The following is a 13,800-nucleotide window of genomic DNA, read 5'->3' as shown; positions in this document are numbered from 1 at the left end:
AACTGAACATTATATATTTTTCTTTGCTAAATCTAGTGCTCCTACCACAAGGTAGAATCAAAGACAGACCTGTCAAAGACAGACAGGAAGGATGCCCAATGGGCATTATCTGTCTTCTCTGTTTACAAAATTCAGAACGTAATTCTGGTAGTGTTACCAGTTCTTTCTCTGGTTTGAAAAAATTAGATCTTTAAAGTAGGGACGATGAATGTTACTAAGTACTAGGCGTCTGGTAAGAAGGATGACATGTTAATATGAAATGATGAAGGCCCGAATGCATACAATTTGGAAGAACAAAAATCTAGTTTTTCAAAAGCTGATTTAATACAGTTTATCACCAAGAGCCATAAAAGCTCCAAATCACTTTCTAATTTATATAAAGTAGAAATTCTATGATGTGTCTTTGTGAATTTGCCTAAGTATACATCGGCATTTATTGAATTTCCAAATCCACAATATCCTAGGAGAATTGGTTGTCATGTCAACGTTGATGTATTTTACCGAGTGACTATTTTATTTTTTATTTTTAAGAAAGCCAATTACGCAATAAAGTCAAAGAAACATTGCTGCAGTAAATGGACAAATAGGGATATTTTGTGTGTCTTCTAATGTACATGGATTAATACTAACCAACCACAGCCAGAAATATCCCTTCTGGCGTCTTATTACCGAAGATATGACATATAGACTATGAGCTTTTAAAAGATATTGCCTTTGCTCCCCTGGTTCAAGAATTATATTGAATTCACATTCATTAAATAGCCACAAAGTGCACCAGGCTGTGTCATATGGGACGTGAGTGTCTTTCAGGTGAGGACACTGTTTCCAGGAGCCCTTGGCCCGTGATATTTCTGCGTATCTAAAACATTTTTTTGTGAAGCTTCAACCCCAACTCACCCTACTATTTTTAGATGGATCACAACGCGTGCCATCGGTTAGCAATGATGGTTTTTTCCTCTTAATAAGGAGATACCAGTTGTATATGCTGTTGCCAGAGAAGGTAGTTCAATTTTTACTGTCAAAGGGGCCAAACACCTACCTTTTATGAAGCCCATTTCCCTTTGCTTTTGAATGTCCCCATGCCCTGAAAGTCGGTGTGACAGCCAACCACAGTTAGGTATATTCTTCCTGCAAGGGTAATGAGAGTTATACTTGTGATAGCAAATAATAATAAAAAAATAATATAAGAATGAAGGGGATGATGATGATGATATCGATAGCGTCTATTGGTCTACTCGATTTTGGTCTACTCAAGCCTCCCTATTTTGGTCTACTCAAGCCTCCCTTCCCACCATTCTTTAGGTAATTGCACCTTCTATCCTTTGGGAATGGCTGTCTCTCTCCTCATACAGATTTAGTGAGTGTGCCAATTACGCCGTGCAAGAAATTCACGCGCATGCGTGTATTCATATACCTCAGAGACTGGCCCGGCCATGATCAAATGACTCAAATCAGAACAACCTGCGTTTTAGGAACTTACGGTTTTGCCTTCAAGGACACTGGAAGACACTTCACAGACACTGAGAGGAAAATATGTTCTCTCTTTCTCCTGGGGTTGCTAAACTGAGATTATGAAGACTTACAGTTACCTCCAGTCATGTCCATCCCCATCTAGTCACTCATTTGCAGTGGGGATCGATCATAAAGCAAATGGACATTCAGAGAGCAGGGGTGACACTCTCAGACTTCCTGGCATCTCGAAGGCCAGTTCTTTGCCTCGACACACCATCCTAGTTCCACGACACACGAACCGGTATGTTCGACTTTTTCTTAAGCTAACTTATGGATCAATTGACATGGCTGCCATTGTTATCAAAATCTAATTTCGTGCTCTGTATCAGAGATTGCAAACTTGCAGCTTCGTAGGCATGTCCAAATTCCACGTTATGAGTGCCAGGACACCATTATAACCATTATTCCCAAAGTATGTAACACATTGGATAAGAATCATAAAAAGATCATTCTTTTTGTCCATGGGCCTATTTCAAATGCACTAATGCAAAGAAAATACATTTTGGGGGATTGTTTCATCAGATTCTCCGGGAAGATTTTAATGGGCTAGCCATACACAGAACTCTGGCCCCCTAGGTAATGAGGCCATTCCTATTGTTAAGTCACGGAGAATAAGAATAGGGAGGGTGATTCCCTAAAGAGATGCTGGGTAGACCAAGGAAATAAATGGATCACTGCAACAGTATCATTTCACTTATTGTTATTCTCGTCCCTATAAAGTAAGATCTACTTTTATTTTTGTAGATAAAACAAAAACAGAAACAGCCTCACAAAAGTTCAGTCATTTGCTCTAGCAACCCAAGTAGTCAAGAAAAGTTGGATTTCAAACTCAGGACCATCTGGTTCCCAAACTCCCTCTCTCTTTCACCATGATACTGTCCAGGAGGGCGATGGCAAGAGGTGCTAAACTTCACTAGTAGCTGATTGTCCCTGGTGGCGGAAGCAGAGAAATTGTCATGTGGCGGCATGGTGGTATAAAGTCAACCCGGGGGAAGAATCTGCTTATCAGATTTAGAACCAATCATCCTCTGTCCAGAAAAGTGACTGAGGTCACTACATGAAAGAAGGACTTTAAACTGGTGCCTATGAAGACAGACATGGAGAACAGAGGAGCAGTGAGACTAGGTCATCAGATAGATGGTTTCATACCAAATTAGTGAGGAGAGTGGATAAAGAAAAAGAAGTAGGATGACTCTGGACAGCCCCTAAGGAATTTAACTCAGGAGGCAAGTTATAAGCACTTCTCTTCCTAAGATAATCCTAAAAGGTTATTTCCTTTCCTAGTAGTTCCTAAAGACGCTCTAAGCATTCATTTCCCACCAGAGTCAAGAGTGATCATCCAAAAGTGTTTTTTACCATATTTAACCAGGGATTGAGCCCAAGACCCACAAATCAAAATGTTAGACTTCTAGTTGCCGGAGGCACAAGAGTAACCTGTGAAGGCAGTCAAGCCACCAGGGCAATAAGAAGTGGGTGGAAGAGGTGGGGCAATGGTTGTTTGCCAATTGGTAGGGCAGTGGTCCTATATTTTAATGCACCGTAAGACCATTCTGGGTGTTTTCCTGCTGATTGGAGGCTTTGGCTCTACCCTTTTCCTCATGAGAGCCAGGAACCAGCAGCTACTTTTCATTGCAATACCTTACTTCCTGCTGCCAGGCCTCTTGGGAGTCTGGTCTACCCCAGGTTAGACTAGATAGAAAGAGGTTAGAATCAAAACACACAAATGTTCAAATGTGTCCAAAGTAGGTTCTTAATGTTTTCTAGACATGAAGGCATTTCTCTGATGTTTGTTCTCATTAATCTTGCCTTTTTCTCTTTTGCTCAGAATACCTGTCTTCATATTCACTAGGGGCTGAAGTTGAACAAAAGGCTTACCCCAGATGTTCGTGCATATCTCTGCTTGTGTACTTGAAAGGAAAACCTTCTAAAGGAAGCATTCTCTACCAGGTCAAGCCATGGGAGGAGAAAATAAAGTCTGAAAGGTTGAAATGAAAGACACAGGTATGGGAAGGTGCCCGAGGGAAGAGTTAGGATAAGAGATAGAAAGCGAGTATGTTGGTTACAGTTAGAGAGTTGGTATAGGAAACAGGTCATGCCTGAGTGGATTAGAAAAAATCAATAATGTATACAATCTGGTAATTATAAAGCAGAATCCGGGATGCAGGAAAGTATCTAGAAACCACGTTTCTAGGTGTTAAGTGGGAGTGAAGAGGTACAGGTATTACACCAGAGCCATGATATTTTATGAGCTGAGCTGTGGACAACCTGGTGTATGAGCCCCCAGTGCACTTAAATTCTTGATGTTCCTATACGTCTCCCAACCCCCCCCATCAAAAAAGGTGGATGAGGCCAAATTGGATTAGATTAGAGTGGATTGGACTAGACTGGATGGAATTGAATTGAGTTGACCTCCAGTGGCTGAAGAGACAGGCAGTTCCCAATAACCAAAACCAGAGAGTCAGAGAAGAAAAATCATATAACTTTCCACACTCTGAGAACAGGTTGGAAGGGGAAAAAGAAAACATTTGATTTCTTAATCACAAGATTTGGCCCCAAGCGTCTTGTGTTTAATGTCTGAAAAGACTATCTGGTTTGCCAACTTTCTGTTTTGCACGACTGCCCAAATGGGTTACAGCTGTTCAGTTTAAAAGCTCCTGACTCTAAACCAACTTCATATCTTATTCTTATGATTTGAATGCCACATGAATCGTTATGTACTTTTTCGGGGGAATTTCATATCTTCCCTTTCAGAAGGGACTGAAACTCTTCTTCAATGAGTTGACTCTTCCTCAATGAGCCAGAGTTGTGCATGTCCCCAAATGCACTCTATGACTACAGGAGCAAGTCATGGAATGATGACCCTTTAAGGCTTCCATTTCTAGTGCCTGCAGAGACGTTTTCCCCAGGATCTCAGAATATGTCTGCACAAGGACAATCCAACAATATGTCCGGGAATAAGCTGAGGTTCACCAAAAATAGAATGGAAAAGATTTTTCTGGTTTAGCAAAGGTTATTTTTGCGTTTCTTCTTTCACTTTCTGCTTCTTTGTCCCTATATACAGAAGTCATCTGAGGTTTCCTTACAAGTCTTATGAACTTGAGATGTCTCTACATGGACCATCTACAATACGAGTAATGTTAGAGCTCACTTGGGCAGGAGACGTGAAGTTTTATGGATCACATACAATCGAATACATCCAGAAAGAAAGGAAGACTAGAGCAGGGAATTTATAAAGTCCTGTTCCAGGGCCAGGAACTGAAGAGATGCTGCTGGAGAGGTCATCTGCAGTAGAATGTAGGATTAATTCTACCCTAAACGTTATTTTAATGGCTATCAGTCCATTCCAGTAGCTTGGTAGACAAATGAGGTAAAAAAGCATAGGAAACTCAGATGTGTGGGAAAGCCAATATCAACAGAACCAACTGGGTGGCATCATCATCTAGGTCTGTGTATGGATTCAGGACTCTTGCCAACTTTTTGAAGGATAAATGCCAGAAGCAAGGAAGGCCGACTGCCCCCACAATCACTTTTTTTGGATTCAGAATAGGGTTCTAACTAGAACTAGCAATAGAAACCCAAAGAGAAAACCACAAGAGGCAGAAGGCAGGAGCAAGGTCTTAGTGTTCATACTGATGCTGCTTAATCTAAAGCACAAATAAACAGGATTAACATACCAAAATTTGTCCCAGGATATGGATGTCAGCAAATGACACTGGATTCTATGTAGCATCCTTGGAACATTCAGATCCCGCTTGAGGAGGGCCAAGGATATTCATAATTATTACCAAGACAGGAATTGGCATTATAGGTCATGGGCATTACGGCACCAACTCTGAGCAGTTAGAGAAGTCAGGGACAGCAAAACAAAGCAGGTGCTGCTACTTAGCTCGTTCCAAGTGCTGTGATGTAGATCAGCATCGAGGAAGAAACAGTTAAATATTAAGGAAGCAGCAGACATCCGAATTTAATACTGTTTATCTTTTAAATCAGTGATTTTCAAAATGTAACTTGCATAAGAATCATCTGAGGACCTTGTTAAATGTCAGATTCTGATGCCGTAGGCCTAGGGGAGGGCTTGAAGTTCTGTGTGTTTGAGAAGTTTCCAGGGGCTACTGCTGCCGCTGCTCCACAGGCCACACTGAGAGTAGGAAGGGTCTAGAACAACTCTGGCTGCTCGTTAGCTTTAAACAATGCTGACGCCTGGATCCCATTCCCAGAAACTCGGACTCCATTGGTTTGGACTGGGGCTTTGTGTTTGGGTGGTCTAAGAGCTCCCCTGGGAAATTCCTTTTAGGAATCCATTTAGAGCCACTTCAGTTCTCCCATGGATATTAGCACAATGCTCTTCTTTATCTCTTTTAGTTTTTAATCCTCCCAATAAGTTCTCTATTCATAGTCCCAGGGGTTGTAAGTATTCAAAGGGCTAGGCACTCTGGGTGTTTTTTTTAATCATGAAACATTTCAGGGTAATACATCTTGTTTAATTCTTTGTTCAGAAGTGATAACATTGTGTAACTCAGAGATTTTTTTTTTGTTTGTTTACTTTTTTTGACCTCACTGTAAAAAGAACCTTTCAAAGTATTTTCTCAGAGTAATAGGTAGATGGAAAATTTGTATGTTCCCATTCTCTTACAAACCATTTCTTGCCTTCAGCAGTCTTCCTACAGCCCTCTTCTGTTGTGTTCATTTACTCGGGCTGCTTGGATTGTGTCCTAATGATGTGTTTGTTCTCTCATTACCCTCATAGGCTCCAGCCAACTCCAACAGCACATTCTTAGGAAGTTGATGTCTTTGTTTAATTCCGCATACTTCTCCTCTTAGAGCAAGAGGGCAGATGAGGACAGCTATCGGTTACGAGATGTGTGGAACACATAGATAATCTAGCACTCTATTGAGAAAATCGGCTGTGTGAAGAAGATCCAGTAACTTTCCACTTCCATCATCCATTCTCTTAAATCTTGCTCCTTCCCAACCCCCCCTCCCCCGCCTCCTCCAACCCCATTCCACCCCTACTTTCTATCATCCCAGAACAGAACGTTTACATCATTTGAAAGGTCGGCTTCTGAGGACTTTGATTCTCTATTAGGCTGATCTTTTTTTCTTATTTGCTGTTGTGCTGTAGCATTCCAGAGGCAATTTTATCCTAGACACTATGCCTACCTACATCTGGGGTGGGCTGCCACCAAAAGGATTTTGGTTTTGGCCTTGGAGTGTGAACAGCTTGGTTTCCCCTAAGCAGAGATGAGTGAAAGACAAGTGTGGTTTTCTTTACAAGATTGTTTTAAAATATTTAATACAAAGATCTAAGGTTTTTTCTCAGAGGACCTTTCAGCAATGTTTTCCAGACTACACATATTCCTCATTAGTGGGTTGTGAAATAAATTTGGTGATTCTTGACCAGCACTGTTTTTAATAGATGGGAAGAATGGAGAAGAGAAGGCAAAATATCAGAGAATATCTCACATTCGAAGTGTAAGGGTAATCTTTTTCTTTCTTTCTTTTTTTTTTTTTTTTTGACAGAACTCCCATTTCAATTATATAACTACAAATTGTATTACTGTGAGCTGTGTTTAAAAAGATTGAAAGCCACTGTCCCAAAGCGATCATCTGTCAGCCCACCTTTATTCACAATCTTCCCCAAACTATTATAACCTAATGATAATTTATTATGATTTTAAGATCTTCAGATAAGACGTCAGTCTGCTGTTTTGGCACAAAAAAGACAATCTGCACAAAAAGAGCCCTCTCAAGATGAAAACCTCTAATTTCCATTTTTTTTTTTAATTTTTTTTTCAACGTTTTTTATTTATTTTTGGGACAGAGAGACAGAGCATGAATGGGGGAGGGGCAGAGAGACAGGGAGACACAGAATCGGAAACAGGCTCCAGGCTCCGAGCCATCAGCCCAGAGCCTGACGCGGGGCTCGAATTCACGGACCGCGAGGTCGTGACCTGGCTGAAGTCGGACGCCTAACCGACTGCGCCACCCAGGCGCACCTCTAATTTCCATTTTTAATCATATTGGAACATTGGATTTTATTTGGTTCACTTTTGTGCAGTCTCCTCCTGGTCTATCAGGCTTCCTAAGCAAAGACCTTTTTCTTTTCTTCGGTTTACATTTATTTTTCCCCAAACACTTCGAGGCCCTCTTTAAAGTTTTTTATTTTTATTTTTATTTACTTTTTATTTTTTTTTTTGAAGCTGCTGTGTCCTTTTTAGGAGAAAGGAAAGATCAATGGCTCTTAAAATCAAAGACTCAAAAGGAACTGAATTCCCATAGTTCAATAGTGTTCTGGACTGCCACTATCCCTGGGAGTTCACAAAGCCTTCCCAGTGGATAGAATAGTTTGAAGGGAATCAGATTGGATCTTCACCCTTCACATATTTTCCTTCCTAAAACTGAATAGACTGGGAATATATTAGTCAAGCCATCCCATGTGCAAATGCCCTCTTCCACTTTACAAAAGAGGCATACAGTCCACTGCGTCTTAATATGGTGCACTGCGCCAGGGCATTAAAAACCCATAAGACACCAAGTGAATTCAAAACACTGGTCCAGGTCTGGGAAAGTGAATGACCCTAATGACCGAGTAACAAATGTATGTGCCTACCAGGTAGTTTCCAAGTCATGCTTTTGAAAAATTGAAAAGGCAAAACTCTGTTGTTGGACTGTAGATCATTAACAATAATTTTTCAAAATATATCACGGAACTTGTGACAAATAGCTCAAGAGGAGCTCCAAAAAATTAGAAGGACCTCTGAGTATGTGAATGGGGCTTGCCAGTTAGAAGGTTTTGCTTTAGGCTGAACAGATAAGGAACCAGCTATTACATTTGGACAGCCCCAAGTTTCAGATAAGAAGGACTTTGCTCTAGGGTCTTAAAACTCATGTTTAGAAGGTAAATTGAGAAAATGGCTAAGAATATAGAACAAAGAAAAATATGAGAGTAAAGAAAAATGACAATAAGGATTTATCTAGGAGGCCCAATGTCTATCTGATATAAGTTCTAGAAAGACTGAATAGAGAAAACAGAAGGGAAAATTTCAAAGAAACAGAAGCAATTTTCTACAGCTAAAGAAGAACATGGATATCCACACCGAATGGGCCTCTTGGGTGCCCAGCTGAATGAATGCGCACAGCCCCCCAGATGCACCATCATGATATTTCAAAGGATCAAAAATAAACAAAAGATCCTAGAAGCTTCCAGCTCAAACCCAGGCCCCCACAACCAAAAAACAATGTGTCCCATCAACGACTAAATGCTAGAAAACTAAACAGGCTGTTGTCAATGTTCTGAGAGGATTATATTCAGCCAAACTATCAATTCTGTGCAAAGGCAGAGTAAACATATTTTGAAAAATAGAAGATCCAGAAATCTTCCCTCCTAGTATGCTTCCTAGAAAGTAATTTGAAGACATGTTGTGACATTGTAATTTATAATAAGAAATATATATATGGTCTTTGTCCTTGTTTCTGGCACAGATTTCCAAAACCCCTGACATTTCCTAAGTGAGGAGAGGATAAAGGTATCTCCTTATGTAAATGAGGTGACTTCTGGAAAGCACTTAAGGAAGGGGAATGGTTGGCAGGAGAACCAACCATGTGGTTAGAGGGTTATAACTTTCAGTTTCGCCCCCCTGAGAATGAAGAGGGGCTGGAGGTCAAATCACTTGCCAATGGCCAATGATTTAATCAATCAAGATTGTGTAATGAAGTGTCCCATAGAAAGCAAAAGAAAAAAAAAAAAGACGTTTGGACAACTCCTGGGTTGATGAGCATGTGGAGATTTGGGGAAATCGGCATACCTGGAGAGGCCACGGAGGCTCCACACCTTTCTCCCACACCTTTCTCTGTGCAACTCTTTTATCTAGTTATTCCCGAGTTGTATCCTTTTATAATTATCTGGGAATCTAGTAAGAGAAATGATTCTCTGCATTCTTGGAGCTGTTCTAGCAAATGAATCCAATTCCAGGAGGAGGTTGTTGGAAACTCTGATCTATGGCCACTTGGTCAGAAGCACAGGGGACAACCCGAACTTGCAATTGAGTTCTGAAGTTGGCAGCGGGGGTCGGTGGGGAGGCCTGTGGGCCTGAGCCCTTAACCTGTGGGATCTGATGCTCTCTCTTGATAAACAGTATCAGAATTGAGTTCAATAGTAGGACACCCAGCATGTGTCAGAGAATTGTTTGTTGGTGATGTGTGAGAAGCTATCCCCCCCTTTGTCCGCCACACACACACACACACACACACACACACACACACACGATGGAAATTGTCTCAGAACGTCTTTTACACTCTGGGTAACTGAGAGAGTAAAACCAGAAAGAAGAAAACATGACATCCAGGAACACGACAAATCGAATCCAGGAGAGCAGAGAAAGGAAGAAAGTCCTGACATGGTGACTTTGAACAGAAATAGAGTAAACCTCAGATTCTAGGAGATCTCTTTGGGGGTGGGACGGGTAAAATGTTGAAAGGTTTCCAGTACCTCTCGACCTTTCTCATATCATGGCACACACACAAAAATGATACTATATAATATATATCTAGTACACTGAAGTAAATGAAGAGGGTGTATGCCCCTGAAGGCCAACCGATCTATGTGCCTTGAGCCTTGGGCCCGCCTGGCTGACCTGAGGGCTAAGGGATCAAGAACCTGGCTGACCTGGAATCCATTCTTGCAATCAGTTGCTGGGAAGCTATAAATTACACAACGTGATTAAAATCTTGGTATGACTTGGTAATAAAATAAGATAATGGGTGGCTTATTTTCAAAGAGAGAGAGAATCCAGTCAAATTTTGGGCTGGAATAATTATTTTGTAGTGACATTGACCCATGGAGGAAAAACATGTAATCTGAGCACACTCTTCGAGTCTTCAGCAAAAAATATTTACAGTCATAATATGGTACTTGCTGATTTTCACCTTTTTAGAATCAATAACATTACCATTGTCAAGGAGAGGGTGTAAAATGTAAATATTCTTAATATTGACTGTATTTTTAAGAAAAGCCAGCTAATGGAGGTTGAGGGATGAAAGAGGCTGAGGATCATGGAAAGAGGACTAACGACTTTATTTTATGAATTCGGAAGCTAAGATGTATTGTCCGTTAAAGGGCGAGCCTTCCCTCAGATGTCTGCCATCTACTTCAGTTACTGGGTTCTCAAGGAAATGAAATATCAGGCTTTCACCCTTGGGATGTCCTTGACTGAGAGAGAAGGAATGTGAAAATCAGTGCTACCTCCAAGGCACCAAAGGGTGAAAATTAAAAGCAACTAAAAATGGCATTGGAAAGCTCCCAAGAAATGAAGACATGAGAAAGATTTCATATTTCTGTTGCCAAATTGCTATTAGGAATTCAATAAATGCTAAATGCTGAGAGAGAGGTTGAGAGTGAGAGAGAGAGAGAGAGTCTGTGGTCTATTAAATAAGAACCAAAAAAAATAGGTTTAAAAATCCCCTTTGAAAATTCATGGAGGGACTATATAATACGGAGAGAGGTAGGAGAGATGATAAAATAATTAAATCCTCATGATTCATGGCAGGAAGTCAATAGGCAATGCCTAAATTTGATAAATCCAGGAACTGTATCATAAGCATATAATTTAGCATATAGAGTAACCACTAGAAGAAGTAAAAACTGAAGAACTTTTCCACCGTGTCCCCAGTACCTAGAACAGTGACTGGTTTACTGTATATACTCAATAAACATCTGCTGAACAAATGAATTGGCTGAATAATGGGCAATAATGAGGAAGGGAAGAGGGAATTTGATACTGATGCTTACGTGCTTTATAAGCCTGAGGGGTTTCGTTTAGGTGCCTCTTTCCTTGCAAACAGAACTCGTATTTCTACTCCTCAGGGAACGCGATCCCATCTCTAACTAAGGGGTAAGTCCTGATTAGTCCAATGAAAGATAGGTATTATCTCTGCTTTAAATGTCTGGTAGAATTCTCCAGGGAAGCCATCTGGTCCTGGACTCTTATTTGTTGGGAGATTTTTGACAACTGATCTAATTTCTTCGCTGGTTATGGGTCTGTTCGAGTTTTCTATTTCTTCCTGTTTGAGTTTTGGAAGTGTGTGGGTGCTTAGGAATTTGTCCATTTCTTCCAGGTTGTCCAGTTTGTTGGCATATAATTTTTCATAGTGTTCCCTGATAATTGCTTGTATTTCTGAGGGATTGGTTGTAATAATTCCATTTTCATTCATGACTTTATTTATTTGGGTCCTCTCCCTTTTCTTTTTGAGAAGCCTGGCTAGAGGTTTGTCAATTTGGTTTATTTTTTCAAGAAACTAACTCTTGGTTTCATTGATCTGTTCATTACCCATGGTAATTCTATGCCACCAGCCAGTGATTGAATTAGAGGATGTCACGTGGCTCAGTTTTGTCCAATGAGATATTAAGGGAGGATTCTTGGGAGACTACTTGCCTCTTCTTTCTCTCAAAGTTATCCTGAATTTGATGCCTGGCCTGACAAAACTATCTCAACACCAAGAGGGAGCTAGTCTGAGGGGAAAAAAAGCCAACGTCCACACAATGGCAGGGCATGGAAAGAACCTGAGTCCTTACGGAATGTCAGCGAGCTCACAGTTCAACCATCTCTCAACATGATTTATATGCAAGATAATAAAATTTCCTTTTTGTTCCAACTAGTTGAGTTGGGAGCTACTGTCATTTGTTCCCAAGGCATAACAACAGATAAAAGTCTCTCAGCATTTTTTGGTAACAGTAAACATATGCCTGTGTTAATGTTTATGAAAATAAAAGATAAAATGAAACTGCATAATTTCATCCTATTACAATAGAAGAGTATTTTTAAAGATCTGTGTTTAAATTGTCATGTCCTCCCAACTTTGGTGGCCAGGTTTTCCAGCCCCAGTCGTCCTCTCCTCTATTTTCACTCTGATTCTTGTTTTCCAAGACAAATTTTACAAAAGCTCTTCTCCTCCAGTCTGATAACCTCAGAAATTTCACAATAAACTCTAGTTGAAAGGGGAGACCTCTTCCTGGAAGCATAAAGGAAAGTAGAGAACATGGCTACATTTGCCTATTTAGTTTTCTTATCATGGCATTTGTTCTTTCAACAAAGTGTGAGACAAAGTCAACAGCTGAGAGGGAATGGAACATAATGAGCGCAAGATACGAAGCAAAAGGAAAAGACGTAAATGAGTCATCTCGAGGACGAAAGGAAATAAACTACAGATGTAGAAGGAGTTTGAATGGGATATTTCCTATTATTTCAGAACTTCACTTAGAGCCCCAAAGCTGAGAGAAATTGAAGGGTCTGCTGGATACTTGTATGAAGAGTCTGCAAAAAGGTAGCAAAATGGCCTAGTAATCACGATGTTATACAGCCTATATAACCATGGTCTGAGAATTCACAAAGGAGGGTTGTTTGGAAAGGAATCTAGAGAAAAGGGGTTTAGAATGAATCAATTTAGGTTACCTGTACTGCCTTCTCTATAGACAGTAGAAGGTTTGGAGGGCCCCAAGGGAGCAATCAGAGGGCATCTTCAGTAAATAAAATGCAGAGCTACGGTTGCTTGCTTCTTGCTTTCACCTGTTCATGATGAGAGCACAAGAAAAGAGCTCAGTTAGTGGAATCATCCTGAAATGGGCTGATCCAACAGACCAAGCGTTGTGCCGTTTGCTGCAGGGTGAGTGGTCATCAAAGCGGGGAGTCAGATATGAAGATTCTTACAGCATTTTTGCTGAAAGAGTTCTCTCCCTTTTTTTTTTTTAACATTTATTTATTTTTGAGACAGAGAGAGACAGAGCATGAACGGGGGAGGGGCAGAGAGAGAGGGAGACACAGAATCGGAAGCAGCCTCCAGGCTCTGAGCCATCAGCACAGAGCCCGACGCGGGGCTCGAACTCACGGACCGCGAGATCGTGACCTGAGCTGAAGTCGGACGCTCAACCGACTGAGCCACCCAGGCGCCCCAAGAGTTCTCTCCCTTTAAGGCACAATGAACCCAAGGTTTAAAAGGCTGTTTACTTATCTCTTGGGAAGGTGGTGGAGAAGGTGGTGGGGTACGGAACCTGAGGTGGTAGGTTTCTCTCCACTGGGGGAGGGGGTCACTACAGACAACAGAAAAGCCAGCAATTTGAATATCTGACCTGACAGAGGTCAACTGACAGACAAGTGACAACTTCCGTCAGCCTTAGCTGAGTGAAAAGTTCTTTCCTGATCTCCAATTCATTCATCCTCTCTTGATCTTGAGGCTTCCAGGAGCCCAAAGACACCTAACAAGGGTTTGGGTTGGGGTGGGGGTAGAGAGGAGAGA

General features: G+C 41.0%; 1 long non-coding RNA gene across 1 annotated transcript in view; it reads right to left on the bottom strand.

Annotated features, from left to right (window-relative positions):
* Positions 1-1,038: 1,038 nt before the first annotated feature.
* LOC128778675 (uncharacterized) overlaps positions 1,039-13,800 on the bottom strand; it is a 30,987-nt gene continuing 18,225 nt past the window's right edge. Inside the window, exon 2 of the long non-coding RNA XR_008424413.1 lies at positions 1,039-1,128. This is a non-coding gene — a long non-coding RNA (uncharacterized LOC128778675). The remainder of the gene's footprint in view (positions 1,129-13,800) is intronic.

Source organism: Panthera pardus, unplaced genomic scaffold (assembly GCF_024362965.1).
Source record: "Panthera pardus isolate Hobbes unplaced genomic scaffold, ASM2436296v1 HiC_scaffold_20, whole genome shotgun sequence".
NCBI lineage: Eukaryota > Metazoa > Chordata > Mammalia > Carnivora > Felidae > Panthera > Panthera pardus.
The sequence above is the reverse complement of the archived record's forward strand: the minus strand, read 5'-3'. Positions and strand labels throughout refer to the sequence as shown.